A 14,520-nucleotide genomic window follows, 5' to 3' on the forward strand; every position below is an offset into this window, starting at 1 on the left:
AATGAGAAAGCGAAAACAGTTTTTTAGAAATGTTTGCACATTTATAAAAAACAACAACAGAGATCGTATTTACATAAGCATTCAGCCCCTTTGCTATGAGACTCGAAATTGAGCTCAGGTGCATCCTGTTTCCATTGATCATCCTTGAGATGTTTCTACAACTTGATTGGAGTCCACCTGAGGTAAATTCAATTGATTGGACATGATTTGGAAAGGCACACACCTGTCTATATAAGGTCCCACAGTTGAATGTCAGAGCAAAAACCAAGCCATGAGGTCGAAGGAATTGTCTGTAGTGCTCCGAGACAGGATTGTGTCAAGGCACAGATCTGGTTAGGGTACCAAAACATTTCGGCAGCATTGAAGGTCCCCAAGAACACAGTGGCCTCCATCATTCTTCAATGAAATATGTTTGGAACCACCAAGACTCTTCCTAGAGCTGGCCGCCCGGCCAAACTGAGCAATCGGGGGAGAAGGGCCTTGGTCAGGGAGGTGACCAAGAACCTGATGGTCACTCTGACAGAGCTCCAGAGTTCCTCTGTGGAGATGGAAGAACCTTCCAGAAGGACAACCATCTCTGCAGCACTCCACCAATCAGGCCTTTATGATAGAGTGGCCAGACGGAAGCCACTCCTCAGTAAAAGGCTTGGAGTTTGCCAAAAGGCACCTAAAGACTCTCAGACCATGAGAAACAAGATTCTCTGGTCTGATGAAACCAAGATTGAACTCCTTGGCCTGAATGGCAAGCGTCACATCTGGAGGAAACATGGCATCATCCCTACGGTGAAGCATTGTTGTGGCAGCATCATGCTGTGGGGATGTTTTTCAGTGGCAGGGACTGGGAGACTAGTCAGGATCGAGGCAAAGATGAACGGAGAAAAGTACAGAGAGATCCTTGATGAAAACCTACTCCCCTTCCAACAGGACAATCCTAAGGACACAGCCAAGGCAACGCAGGAGTGGCTTCGGGACAAGACTCTGAATGTCGATCGAACATCTCTGGAGAGACCTGAAAATAGCTGTGTAGCAATGCTCCCCATCCAACCTGACAGAGCTTGAGAGGATCTGCAGAGAAGAATGGGAGAAACTCCCCAAATACAGGTGTGCCAAGCTTGTAGCGTCATACCCAAGAAGACTCAATGCTGTAATCGCTGCCAAAGGTGCTTCAACAAAGTACTGAGTAAAGGGTCTGAATACTTATGTAAATGTGATATTTCAATTTTTCTGTCTTCTAAAAAACAGTTTTTGCTTTGTCATTATTGGTTATTGTGTGTAGATTGATAAGGGGAAAAAAACAATTTAATCCATTTCAGAATAAGGCTGTAAAGGAACACTATGTGGAAAAAGTCAAGGGGTCTGAATACTTTCCGAAGGCACTGTAAATGTAAGTGTGCTGTTAGTTACAGTGTGCAGATGAAGCCCTTTACACAACACACAATTAACTAATGAGGTGGATCTGGTAGCTATTAGCGATGTGTTTCTGTTTTTGTGGGGCCTGGGAGGCATACAGCCATGTGGGGAGTAAACTCAGCATGGATGACATCACCACTATGGTCGGGGGACCATCACGTTAACAACCAGCAGAGAGGAGGAGAAAAAGGAGAGAAGGAGGAGAAGGAGAACATTTTAGTATTAACTAGTATATTAGTATGCAATGACAGGTTAAGGTTCAAGACGAGGCTACACTGAGCTACAACTGAATTACTGTAAAGCCATTTCTTCCACAATGTGGGTGTTGCTCTTTTACTGCAAATGGGCCTTCGGACAAATTGGCTCTTGAAGGTATGTTGTCATTCTAAGGGCAAATTATTTGTTACTGTAAATACTGTTCCAATTAGCATTTCAACAAGCTAATGGAGGACATAACAAATCTTCATTTTGTTCTTTATTAATGGACCTCCTGTTTCTAACATAGTAGGGTCGTTCTTCGAAAATAGTGCCTTTTGCGTCCCTTTGATATTTTAAGTAGAAATTGTGCACCAATATTGAATTGTAAAAGCTTGTTATATTCAATGAAGTGCCCTTTGATATAGACCACATGGAGAATTCAATAAATCACATTTGTATATGAACAAAGACTTGCTAAAGTTCCAAAATGCAGCATTTTGACATGTCCCTCGATGCACCCTCTTTCAAAAAGAAACATTGGACATCTAATAGTCAGATCATAGTGTAAAAGCAGGTGAGCTGATTCTACTCTTTTTGGCCATTTGCTGGTGTTTTGTGGTGGACAACTGAGTGGGTCGAGCGTAACACGTCAACCCTATTACGCATAGATAGACAGGCTAGAAATGTAGAAGAAAAAAAAATAATGTGAAGCTTGCATTCATTTGCCATTCCCTGTTGCACACAACAAGCTTCCATTCCCCTGTCACAAGGGGATTAATGGCTGTTTTAAGATGAAATCGTCAACCCTGTTACGGTCAACTCTGTTACTTTATTTGGCACTTAATAGGCACTTATTATAGTCATTATTTTTAATTTAACCTCTTGAGATGAGATTTTTTATTTTTATGAAGTTGAACATAAACTCTTTATGACAGAATGAATAAAATAATAACATTTGAAATCCTTGTTTTTTATTTTTTTTATTCACCTCTCAGAAAACCGAATTGGTGGAATGACCCAGACTCCTTGTCTAGGGCCAAACGCTATGCCACGCCCACGGACGTTAGTTTCTTCTCCGCAATGAGTCTGGATCTGAGTACCTCCCCGACCCTTCACCAAATACGAACACATTAGGGGCTGTCTGATTGGTCCAGAAACCAATGGGTTGGGCCAGAGCCAGAACACACGTGAGTAAAGCGGCGGTTTGAAAATGTGTCATTGGCTTTGATACTCTAATTGGTTAGAGACGATCCAATCTCTGATGACTTTGTTTTATACAACACTCCTCGTGCCCCTTGTCACCACAAATGCAAACGACTTCAATGATGGCAGTCTCAGACTAAAGTATGTAACAAACGACAGAGCATCCAAAGAATTTAGTGTGAGTCGTCATGCTAAGGTCAAATGGGGCATTCTGTCAAATGTGTCTCTTGTAGGCATGTGGTCATTCTAAGGACAGCTCATTGGTTAGTGTAAATGAATGGAAATGCTGTTTCGGTAACAATTAACTGCAACAAACTCAGCAAGGTAATTTAGGAGTCAATAAGTCCTCAGTTGGTTCTATACTACTCCAAATAAACCTTATATTCCCTAACCAGATAACCTAGGTTAAATGTGGTATTAACGGAACCTGGTCATTCTAAGGACAGGCCATTGGTTATTGTACATGCTTAATGCTGTTTCCTTAGCAATTAAAGGTATGACAAAGTCAACAAGCTGTTTGAGGACATTGTTTAAAAGTGTCCAATAGTGCCTCAGTCACACTCTTTCAGGGTTAAGGTTCAATAACCTCTGATTGGCTTCTTAACAAGGAGGCTCTGGTCTTATAACAATTCATTTAGTTTTACAATAACTTAGGAGTAGCCTATATACCATATGAGCTCAGTATATGTCATATTAAGGAGTTTCATTATAGCAGAGCTTGTAAAAAGTCTACGAGGTGCTTAGTATTTCTACAGTGATTTCTTCAAAGTCTGGGTGCTTTAGTGGTTGTCTGAGAGAGAAGCTCTGGCTATGCATGATTTAACACACACACACACACACAATCATTAGCTACAGCCTCAAATTCAATTACCTGGCAGTCGCAGTGAGGACTACAGGGGTAAAATAACTCCCAGCACTCCCCACATTACACTTCCCTCACTGACAGGGTTGACCTCACCTCATCAACTAATCAAAACAGCAGCCCTGTGCCAGTGGATCAACACAATCAGGAAGACTCAGGAGAGGGAGGTTGGGATGCTAGCAGGGAGTGAGAGAAAAATAAAATAAATACAAATCAAGACCTAGTAGGGAAGGTAGAGCAATTTGATGCCTTTTTCAATAGTTCCCCCTGTTTGATTGACAGTTAGAGAGCCTCCCATGAGGTAGGCAGGACACACAGTCACACAGAAAGTGCTTTTTCTAATCAGACCCAGACACCCAGCCGGGTTCTGCTCACCACGTTCTGACCTCCACTTCCTCTGCACTCATAGAAGATAGATAGAGAGAGAGATGCAGTAGGGAGAAAGAAAATGCAATAAACATGGCAAAGTAGCAAGAGATAAATAAATGTATGTGTAAGCCAGGAGCGCTTTACTTTTCACTTGACTTCCCGAATGCTCTGAGGGGAAAACCCAATCCAGCCCATTCCTGCAGTGGGAACGCTCTAGGAACTCTGTATGAACGCTGTAGGAAGGCTGTGGGAACTCTGTAGGAACGCTGTAGGAGGGCTGAAGGCTGTAGGAAAGCTGTAGGAGCACTGCAGGAAGGCTGTAGGAACATTGTAGGAATGCTGTAGGAAGGATGTGGAACGCTGTAGGAGGACTGTAGGAAGGCTTTGGTAACGCTGTAGCAATGCTGTAGGAAGGCTGTGGTAACGCTGTAGGAGCACTGTAGGAAGGCTGTGGTAACACTGTAGGAATGCTGTAGGAATGCTTTGGTAATGCTGTAGGAATGCTGTAGGAAGGCTGTGGTAACGCTGTAGGAATGCTGTGGTAACGCTGCAGTAGCACTGTAGGAAGGCTTTGGTAATGCTGTAGGAGCACTGTAGGAAGGCTGTGGTAACGCTGTAGGAATGCTGTAGGAATGCTGTGGTAACGCTGTAGGAATGCTGTAGGAAGGCTGTGGTAACACTGTAGGAATGCTGTAGGAATGCTGTGGTAACTCTGTAGGAATGCTGTAGGAAGGCTGTGGTAACGCTGTAGGAACTCTGTAGGAAGGCTTTGGTAACGCTGTAGTAGCACTGTAGGAAGGCTTTGGTAACGCTGTAGGAACGCTGTAGGAAGGCTATGGGCCGAGACAATTGGATTAGCAGTGATGTTATTCTGCTTGATGAGGGGGTTGACGAGAGGCAGGTGGTACAGCACTGTAGCAGCTCTGTTGATTTGGATTGTGTGTGTGTGTGTGTATGTGCACACACATGCGTGTGCATGCTTTTGTTTGTGTGTGTGTGTGTGTGTGTGTGTGCATGCTTGCGGTTTTTACAGAGGAGGTGTAATAGCTAGCAGCTTCGCTGCATTGTGCTCCCTCATCTCGTCAAACCCATTTAGGGGATGCAAGAAATCATTAGCAGAAACCCACATCTCTCTAGTCAGCCGGATCCAGCCTCCAAAAAAATTCCAAACAGAGAACTCATGGAAAATAGGGATTTAATATGCAGATCTGCAATCTGGAGAAGAAGAGTTTAGATTTGGGATTTGGGGAGTGTGTAAGCATATTCTATGTAAATCAAGGGGATCGCATCCTCAGTGTAGTCAGTTTCACACAGCCATGGTGATTTACATGGATGTCACAGTCAATCATTGCAGAGCAGAAAAATCCCCTTCCATTCTGACAATCAGTACACCATCCACTTGACTCCATACAATATTCACAGACTATGACACCGAGGCCAGCCTTATTATCTCTCCTGGGTTATGGGTTTGGCTAGTGGGTATGTGTGTGTGTGTGGGTTGGTGGCATCTTAATTGGGGAGGACGGGCTCGTGGTAATGGCTGGAGTGGAATAGGTGGAATGGTATCAAATATATTTACATTTACATTTTAGTCATTTAGCAGACGCTCTTATCCAGAGTGACTTACAGTTAGTGAGTACATACATTTTTCATACTGACATGAGACATGAGTTGATATGAATATATCAAACACATGGTTTGATTCCATTCCATTCGCTCTGTTCCAGCGATTATTATGAGCCGTTCTCCCCTCAGCAGCCTCCACTGGCATGCATACATGCTTGTCTGTTTAAGTGTGCATGTGTGTGCCTCTGTCTGTTTGAATCTATGAGTGTTAAATAGGGTTATGGTATTTCAGAGAGCCAGTAATAATGCCATTAGTAGTCTCAGCTCTGTCCCTCAGTGGAGAAACCCCCAGGCCTAGGGCATGGCAGCCACACAGATAGTTCTCATACAGGCTGCTCTCCTCACACTCATCTGCATAGAGCAGACAGGTTGGGTATCTGTATAGGCACTTTGTGACAACTGCTGATGTAAAAAGGGCTTTATAAAATACATTTGATTGATTGATTGACAGGAGAGCCCAAGCTAACATCACAACCATCACCATCATCACCACCAGCAGCAGAATCACAACCTGCATCTCCTCTCAGTACCCCTAGTTAGGTAGGCCAACACACACATCATCGATCACCTTTATCACCATCCTCTCTGGCACACACCGGCATGGTATCCACTGCAGCCTCTTTTATCCCCTTCTTCTCTCTCCCTTTCCAAACTGGTTTTGACGGTAGGCAGCTTTTGATTTGACGAAACAGCCTAATGGAAAAGCCACATGAATTTCACGTGAAGTGTTCCAAAAACACATGTTTCCGTGTAATCACGTGATCTTATGTGAAGTTAATGTTATAACATGTGACAACATGTAAAGCAACATGTGATAACATGACACTACACATGTGAAAACGTGATCACATGTGAAGTTGTGGTTTGTATGCATGCACTCACTACTGTAAGTCGCAAAATGACTAAAATGTAAATGTAAATGGTAAGCATGAAGTCTGTATTGTTCTCTAAGTAATCTCCCTCCTAAAATGGTCAGCGCTTTATACTGTGACAGATTGGAAAGTCATATTGTGTGCAGTAGCATAAAGTGAAAGGGACTTCATCAATTGAAAAGCCAAAACTATATATACACTAGCGTTCAAAAGTTTGGGGTCACTTAGAAATGTCCTTGTTTTCCATGAAAACATACATGAAATGAGTTTGAATAGGAAATATAGCAAAATACATAGGAAATGTAGTCATTGACAAGGTTAGAAATAATGATTTTAATTGAAATAATAATTGTGTCCTTCAAACTGCTTTCATCAAAGAATCCTCGATTTGCAGCAATTACAGCCTTGCAGACCTTTGGCATTCTAAAGAGATTTTACCCCATGCTTCCTGAAGCACCTCCCACAAGTTGGATTGGCTTGATGGGCACTTCTTACGTACCATACGGTCAAGCTGCTCCCACAACAGCTCAATAGGTTTGAGATCCGGTGACTGTGCTGGCCACTCCAATATAGACAGAATACAAGCTGACTGCTTCTTCCCTAAATAGTTATTGCATAGTTTGGATCTGTACTTTGGGTCATTGTCCTGTTGTAGGAGGAAATTGGCTCCAATCAAGCGCCGTCCACAGGGTATGGTATGGCATTGCAAAATGGAGTGATAGCCTTCCTTCTTCAAGATCCCTTTCACCCTGTACAAATCTCCCACTTTACCACCACCAAAGCACCCCCAGACCATCACATTGTGTACCCTGTAAAGCTCTATGTTGCCCTTTCATTCATCCTTCATCACACCTCCCTCCAGCCATGAATGTTACACAGGGGCCATTTTGAAACCAGAACTCATGAGGTGATTGGCCAATTAGAGCGAAAAGAGGACCAGATGGCAGGAAGAGCAGGTCCAGATGGAACTAATTGGCCAGAGCTCTGAGGTTAGCACCCAGACACCCTGAAACTAAGCTCAATGGCACCTCAGAAGGACCAAAGTGACTCAGAACCTCTGTGTGAAGATTCTAAATCTGTTAGACAGATAGACGAGGATGATGGAGGAGCAGTCGTGGTAAAACGATGGTACGATCGCTCTTGAGCATTCAATCAGTACTAATGAGTGTGTTAATAATGGGCTTGTTGAAGCCAATTTAAGCGTTGTAATATCGAGTGTGTGTTGGGAGGGAATTAGTCATCAGCAGACAGCAGGGAGCTGAAGGCAGAGGCAGCCATCTCAGACTCTCCACCGAAACCTGCTGGATTTTCATGACAACTCGTTGGAGACACAACATTCAACATTTCGCCCCAGACGGATTTTACATCAAGTCATTCATCTTCCCCTCAAACATCACTCCACTTCAAAATTAAGACTGAGCTCACATGGCTGCCATTACAGACAGTAAATGGGTTTAAAATGAGCTCTGATTATGTCTGTGTCTGGATCAGGTCTCCACTAGTAATCCATATACACTATAATACAACTTTATTAATCCCCTCAAGGTACAATTTATAGGGCATCATCTAGAGCAGGGGTTTTCAAACTATGGTCTGGGTACTGCAGGTGGTCCACACATTTTTTTCAATGTATTATTTGAAATGGCTTATTTTTTTCGTTCAAAAATAATAACAGTTGGGAGTAGTAATGGTATGTTAAGCAATCTTACATTACTTTTCACAATACAATAATAGGCATTTAATTTGTTACATTCACTGCCCAAATTGTAAAAATTCAACCGGCAAGATATTTGATGTTAAAAAAATTCCTCTACTTGTGGTCCTCGAGCTTTTGACAGTGATTTGGTGGTCCCCAGAAAGGAAAAAGTTGGGAACCGCTGATCTAGAGTACAAGGGCCATATATATATATAGGACTACCCAGGTCCTAATCTTAACTGATTCACTAAAGGTAAAGTGACCCCAGTCCATAAGGTAAAGTTAAGATTCGCAGCAGTAGTTCCTTTCACTTAAACTCAGTGACAACTCAGCCATATTAACATTCTTCAGACCAGATCTTTTGAAAAACTGCCCAATTTATCATTAGAACAATTCAATTAAAATGAAAGGCCCAAACTTATTGAGCAAATCAATCTATATGCCAGCTGGGGATAGTTGAGAGAGTAAAGTCAATAACCGAAGCCCACTCCATAATCATTAATCTGATCAGCTAAGTGAGGAATGCATCCCTCTACATGAGTGGTGAGTGTCGCAGCTAATGTCCTCCCCCTCTTCGTTTCACTTCAATCAATTACCCACTCGGGATGGATCAGTCATCCATACTGCATTACTCTGTTTGAGGAACTCCTCTGCCAGGGCTGTTTTGACAGAGAGAGGGAGGAGAAAGTAAAGGGAGAGGGATGGAGGGATGGGGGGAGTGAGGAAGGAGAATAACCATCACACCTTTCATTTATCACCAGTGGGGTACCTTGGTAACACTGACTCCCTCCCAACCTTTCTCTCTTTATCAATATCTCTCTCTGTCTCTCTCTCTCTCTCTCTTTATCTCTCTCTCATTTCCTCTTCATAAACACCCTCTCTTCCTACTTGTTCTTATTCCCGCAAATCTAAAATTTTGCCTGCTACAGTTAGGGTTGGTCAGACTGGCTTCCCCCCACAGTTATAGTATCACCCACACCCTAACCCTAACACTAGCCAACTGGGCAGACAGATAGAGATGTGGTCCTGTCTTACCTGACCATCAGGACTGCTGGGATTGTTCAGGGAGGTGCTACTGTGACATCCTCCTCCTTTCTCCCATCTCTCTCTCTCCCTCTCCCCCTCCTTCTCTCTTGTGGGATGTTGTGTCTCCATGGGTACAGGATGTGCTAGTGCACAACAGGGAGCTGCCACTGGAGTCAGCTGACTACTCGGCAGGAAAGTGTACCAGAAGTCACATGACACACTGAATGAGCTGAAGGGCACATACACCACATACACACACATGCTTGCATGCACACACTTTCTATAACTGAACAAATTAGCTCCAAAGGGTTGTACTTTAAGGAAAGAGCAGCTGTGTTCCACCTGATGCCCACAATCCCACACATATCCCCTCAGGTACACTGAAGGGGCAAGTGTCCTCAAACCATGGCTGGGTGACTGATCAGGATATAGCTATGCACTCCAGGGCTCCCAATGGGGGGTAACAGCATAGTAGTAAGATATATCTGCTTTTATTATTCTAATGACATGAACAGAGAGATACTTTAGAAAGCGAGAAACGTAAGGAAATAGGAATGTGAGGAAAACAATATGCAGGAGCAATATCCTCTTATTCTATCCTTCTTCATCTTCATCATCTTCATCATCAGATATTCTTCCTATCGTAACACCTCTAAGGGATTATGAAGCAGTGGCACCTGTGTTTTCCTCGTCCACCTGTGTTCAGCTATTATCTCAGATGACTCTGCTCAGTGCTGTGACTGTAACTTTTGATGTGTCTGCAGTGTGCTGTGTGAGTCTGGAGTCTGGGGCGGGTTCTGCGTCACACAGCTGACTGTAATGACTGCACCACTGCAGCCCACATCCTCTCCATTCTTCGATTCCTATTGTTATCGGAATCACAGTAATAGAATTGAATATACATTGGGTAGGCATTATACCATAGCAACTGGACATGTCCATGCAAGAGTGTCAACCTATATGTAAGTACATAGAAATGCATTGTACTAACCACTAGTTTTCTTTAGCTATTAGACATGTTCTTACCCATGTAATGTAAAGTGGTACTCGAAGCTTTGAACCTTTCATATTGAAATCAATCTTATTTAATAGAAAGACTCCAGTCCAGGTAGAGATATAGTTCTAATAATATTTCTGGATGGATATAAAAGGGAATTAGACATTGGGGGATCAATAATACCTCACATAGCAGGCAGAGATCCAAAAGATAATTTACAACCTAGATTAACCTGGATCTCCCACAATACTTCCTGCCTGAGTATAATTCCCATCCTAATTTAATCAGGCACTCACTAAGGGCGGTCTCACTGTCAGCACTAGCAGCAGTGTGACATGGACCATAGGCCTGATTCATTGAGTGGATTTTAATGCCCTGTGATTCATCATCATCATCATGAATACCCAGTCTCACATAAATATTAATTTGGGAGTTCTGTATGCAGACAGTGTGCTGGCATCCTTGTTATTCCATGTACCCTGCACCTGAGAGTTTGATGGATGTTCATGTTTTAAATTGTGATTAATCAATATCACAATATACTAATAGAAAAAAAAAAGGGTTCTTCGGCTGTCCCCATAGGAGAACCAGGTAGAACTATTCTGGGGAAAGGGTTCTACATGGAACCCAATAGGGTTGTACCTGGAACCAAAAAGGGTCCTTCAAATGGTTCTCCTATGGGGACAACCTTTTTTCTAAGAGTGTACTCAAACCATCTGGAGGACCTATACAGCAAAAACACACAGTGAAGGTTGCATAGCATGAATAACATTTTTGTAGATTGTACTGTAGGAATGGAAAACCTTGACAGGAAGAAAACAAACACAGAACACTCAGAAAAGTGTGTGTGTGTGTTAGATGGGACAGGGGTGTTATGGAATTATTCTGCTTGATTGACATGCCTGTGCTGTATGTCCTACCAGAGACCTGACTCTTACAGTGTTGATTGGCATGTGTGTGATCCCTTACTATCTGAGGGGGCAAGCATGTTCCATTACACCATGTACACATTAGCATGACATAGCTTCACAACATCTGCTTTGTGGTCTCTCCCATAACTGGATCCACATCTCGCCATCATTCACTAAGCATCCTATTGACCGCGGGAGAGCAAGGTCGAGCCACATCCATTATTAACTGGCTTGGTCATGCTACATTACATTATTCATCAGCTCAGTTTTACCTCTGAGAACACACGCACGCACAAACAGTATCCTCTGTCTCTATCATGTGTGTTTAAGCATAAACAAGCCTGTAACCCTCCAGCATTACATTAGCCACAAAACATTATCATACCAGTCATAACATGGTCATTGAGCAGCCCCTTTCATTCAAAGCACAGAACAGTGAACACACAGATTCAGTAACCAACAGTGACCCGAGCAGGAAATGAACCCACAACCTTGGTGTTGCCAGCACCAATCACTAATCCACTGAACCATCTGAACCACGGCCAACTCAGTTTCACACAGGCAATACAGATGCAGATAACTACAGTGCAATGCTGCAGGAGGCAGAGCATTCAGGAGCTCTGTGTCTTTTTCCACCCACCACCCTTCCAGAATCAGCCGTTTCTGTGGCGACAGAGCTGGGGCGAGAAGGGGGGAGGGGGGTCGGTTCTGTGAAAGTGGAGACAACACTTCAATTACAGTAGGAGAGAGATGGAGGGGTGGAGGGGGGATAAAGGGATGTGAAAGGGTCAGTAGGGAGCTTACGCATCTCTCAGACAGACAGACAGACAGACAGACAGACAGACAGACAGACAGACAGACAGACAGACAGACAGACAGACAGACAGACAGACAGACAGACAGACAGACAGACAGGAGTGGCAGAGGCTGTGTCATTCCCAGCGTATTATCCAAACCTCTGTCATTTGACAAGGATGCTGCCTTTTCTCTGAAATCTGCAGTTGTCCTTGTTCTACATGAATAAAGCAAACAACATTCTCCACCATTTCTGCTCAACAGTCTATTCCTCTGTGCTTCTACAGTAACTGACGAATGAAACAGAAATGGCCTCGATGTATTCACACACTAACATGGAGGAATTTCAGACTGAATAGATGGTCTTTTAAAAACAAGCTCAAAAACAGTTAGAGCCTGCCAATAGCAGCAGACAGTACCTAACAGAAAAATCTGCAGCAGAAACCCCCCAGAAGCATCTACAAGTGGTTAGTACTAACAAGGTAGACATCGCCACTGAACCCTTTCCCCATGCTGGCTTAGAAAGCCATTTATATGGCTTAGATAACAGTCTGGGTCTGCCAATAGAAATAGAAATAGGAGGCAGTTATCAACTGTGTCACGGGCAAGATTACTGCAGTATAGCTCTCCCTGCTCCACCCCTGCCCACACAGCTCAGTCCATAGGGATGGATCAGTCTTCATACAGTACAGAGGAGACAATCTAGACCCACAGTCACCCTGAGAACCAGAGGGACAGCTATACAGATACTGAGTTCTACAGATGACAGGCTGACTGGTCAGCTGTAAGGTACAGTAGCCTAGCTATGTGGATATTTGCATTCTGTCAGCTGGTCGGTGGTTTAAATCAGAGCAGCTGAAAAGACATTGGTGTCTTCATGTTTCATTGCTCCTGAGCTAAGTCAGATAACAGCAATGCTGCTGTGTTCCTCCACCCACTCTCTCTCTCTCTCTCGCTCTTTTTTGCTCTTTCTCATTCCCTCTTTCTTTCTCTCTCACTAGAATGCACAAACACAGGCACGAGCACACACGCAGGCACGTGCGCACACGCAGGCACGTGCGCACACACACATAGGTTGTAAGAGGGATATAGCTCGCTACATTACAAACCGGTCCCAAATCCCAGCAGTCTTTTTCACTTGCCAGTCAAAAAGTAAACAGAATACACACACAGAGAGACACACACAAACATAAACATAGCACCCACACACACACACACACACATTGACTGTGGCAGTTCATAATGGATACACCATAAAAATGGTATCATCAGCATTATACCTGTTCAGTCTTATTAGAAACACAGCAGTGTTACATCTTTCTGAGTCATCTCACACACCAAGAAACCAAGACGTCACATTCTCTCACCCAAGACTAATGAAAACGAGACTGATTAATTGAGATCCAAAAATCAATACCAGAGATCAATTCATCAAGTTTATGAGCACATTAAGTTGTGAACCAAAACACACCATACAAGTATTTCCCTCTCTTTCTACCATTCTCTCCCTCAATTAAATGGATACATGTTTTATTGTCAAAACAGTTCATTACTGCAAATTCAAATCTCTCTCTCTCTCTCTCTCTCTCTCTCTCTCTCTCTCTCTCTCTCTCTCTCTCTCTCTCTCTCTCTCTCTCTCTCTCTCTCTCTCTCTCTCTCTCTCTCTCTCTCTCTCTCTCTCTCTCTCTCTCTCTCTCTCTCTCTCTCTCTCTCTCTCTCTCTCTCTCTCTCTCTCTCTCTCTCTCTCTCTCTCTCTCTCTCTCTCTCTCTCTCTCTCTGACTACAGAAAATCAGACAGACTCACCTCTGTAGTTATCTGTCTGTGGCTGCAGGTTTCCGCAGCTTTAGATAGGTGGTGGACAGGAGGAACTCTCTCTTTTCACTCACAGTGTAGTCATGGCAGTGGTGTAGCAGAGGTACTATACTGTTCACAGCTTACAGCTCACTGTTCTGTCTGTCAGTAGATCACTGAGAAAAACACCAGCTCAGCCCAGCCCCTGGCTCTGGCTCTGCCTGAAACGCAGCAGCAGCAACAGCAGCAGACAGATGAGAGGCACGACTGGAGGCTGCAAGCTCTGTCACCAGCTCAAGTCTCCCTCCCTCACTCTCTCTCTCTCACGCTGTTATTCTCTCTCTTTCTCTCTTTTTTTTCTCCTCCAGGCTTGTTGTCTCTCCTCAAGACTGCTCAGAGGCAAAGGGAGAAGAATACTACAACAGATCAGCACATTCAGGTTGGGTTGGCTTCCTTCACATGCATGGCATGTGTGTTATGAACTTTCTATGAGCGCTAATGAGAGTTAGGCAAGCAGGCTCTCACTGAGAGAGTGATAGAAAGCTACTCCCACCTCTATCCCCCCCCTCTTCTCATCTCCTCTCCAGCCTGTTAGAGAGTGAGTCATCACCTCTGAGCCAATCACAACGCGGTAGACTGCCTATGATTAAAATCAAAAGGGTACTAACCAGGGCCGAGGCTCCACCACTACTATCATGAAGAGAAGGGGATGAAAGGAGGAGGGATGGAGAGGAGGATGAAAGAAGGAGGGAGAAGGAAGGGG

General features: G+C 43.8%; 1 protein-coding gene across 1 annotated transcript in view; it reads right to left on the minus strand.

Annotated features, from left to right (window-relative positions):
* The window catches only part of LOC121545363 (prickle-like protein 2), an 84,163-nt gene extending 69,925 nt beyond the window's left edge, over positions 1-14,238 (minus strand). The window contains exon 1 of the mRNA XM_041855815.2: positions 13,770-14,238. The gene's annotated coding sequence lies outside the window, so the exon portion shown is untranslated. The remainder of the gene's footprint in view (positions 1-13,769) is intronic.
* Between the last annotated feature and the right edge of the window lie 282 nt (positions 14,239-14,520).

Source organism: Coregonus clupeaformis, chromosome 30 (genome assembly GCF_020615455.1).
Source record: "Coregonus clupeaformis isolate EN_2021a chromosome 30, ASM2061545v1, whole genome shotgun sequence".
Taxonomy (NCBI): Eukaryota; Metazoa; Chordata; class Actinopteri; order Salmoniformes; family Salmonidae; genus Coregonus; species Coregonus clupeaformis.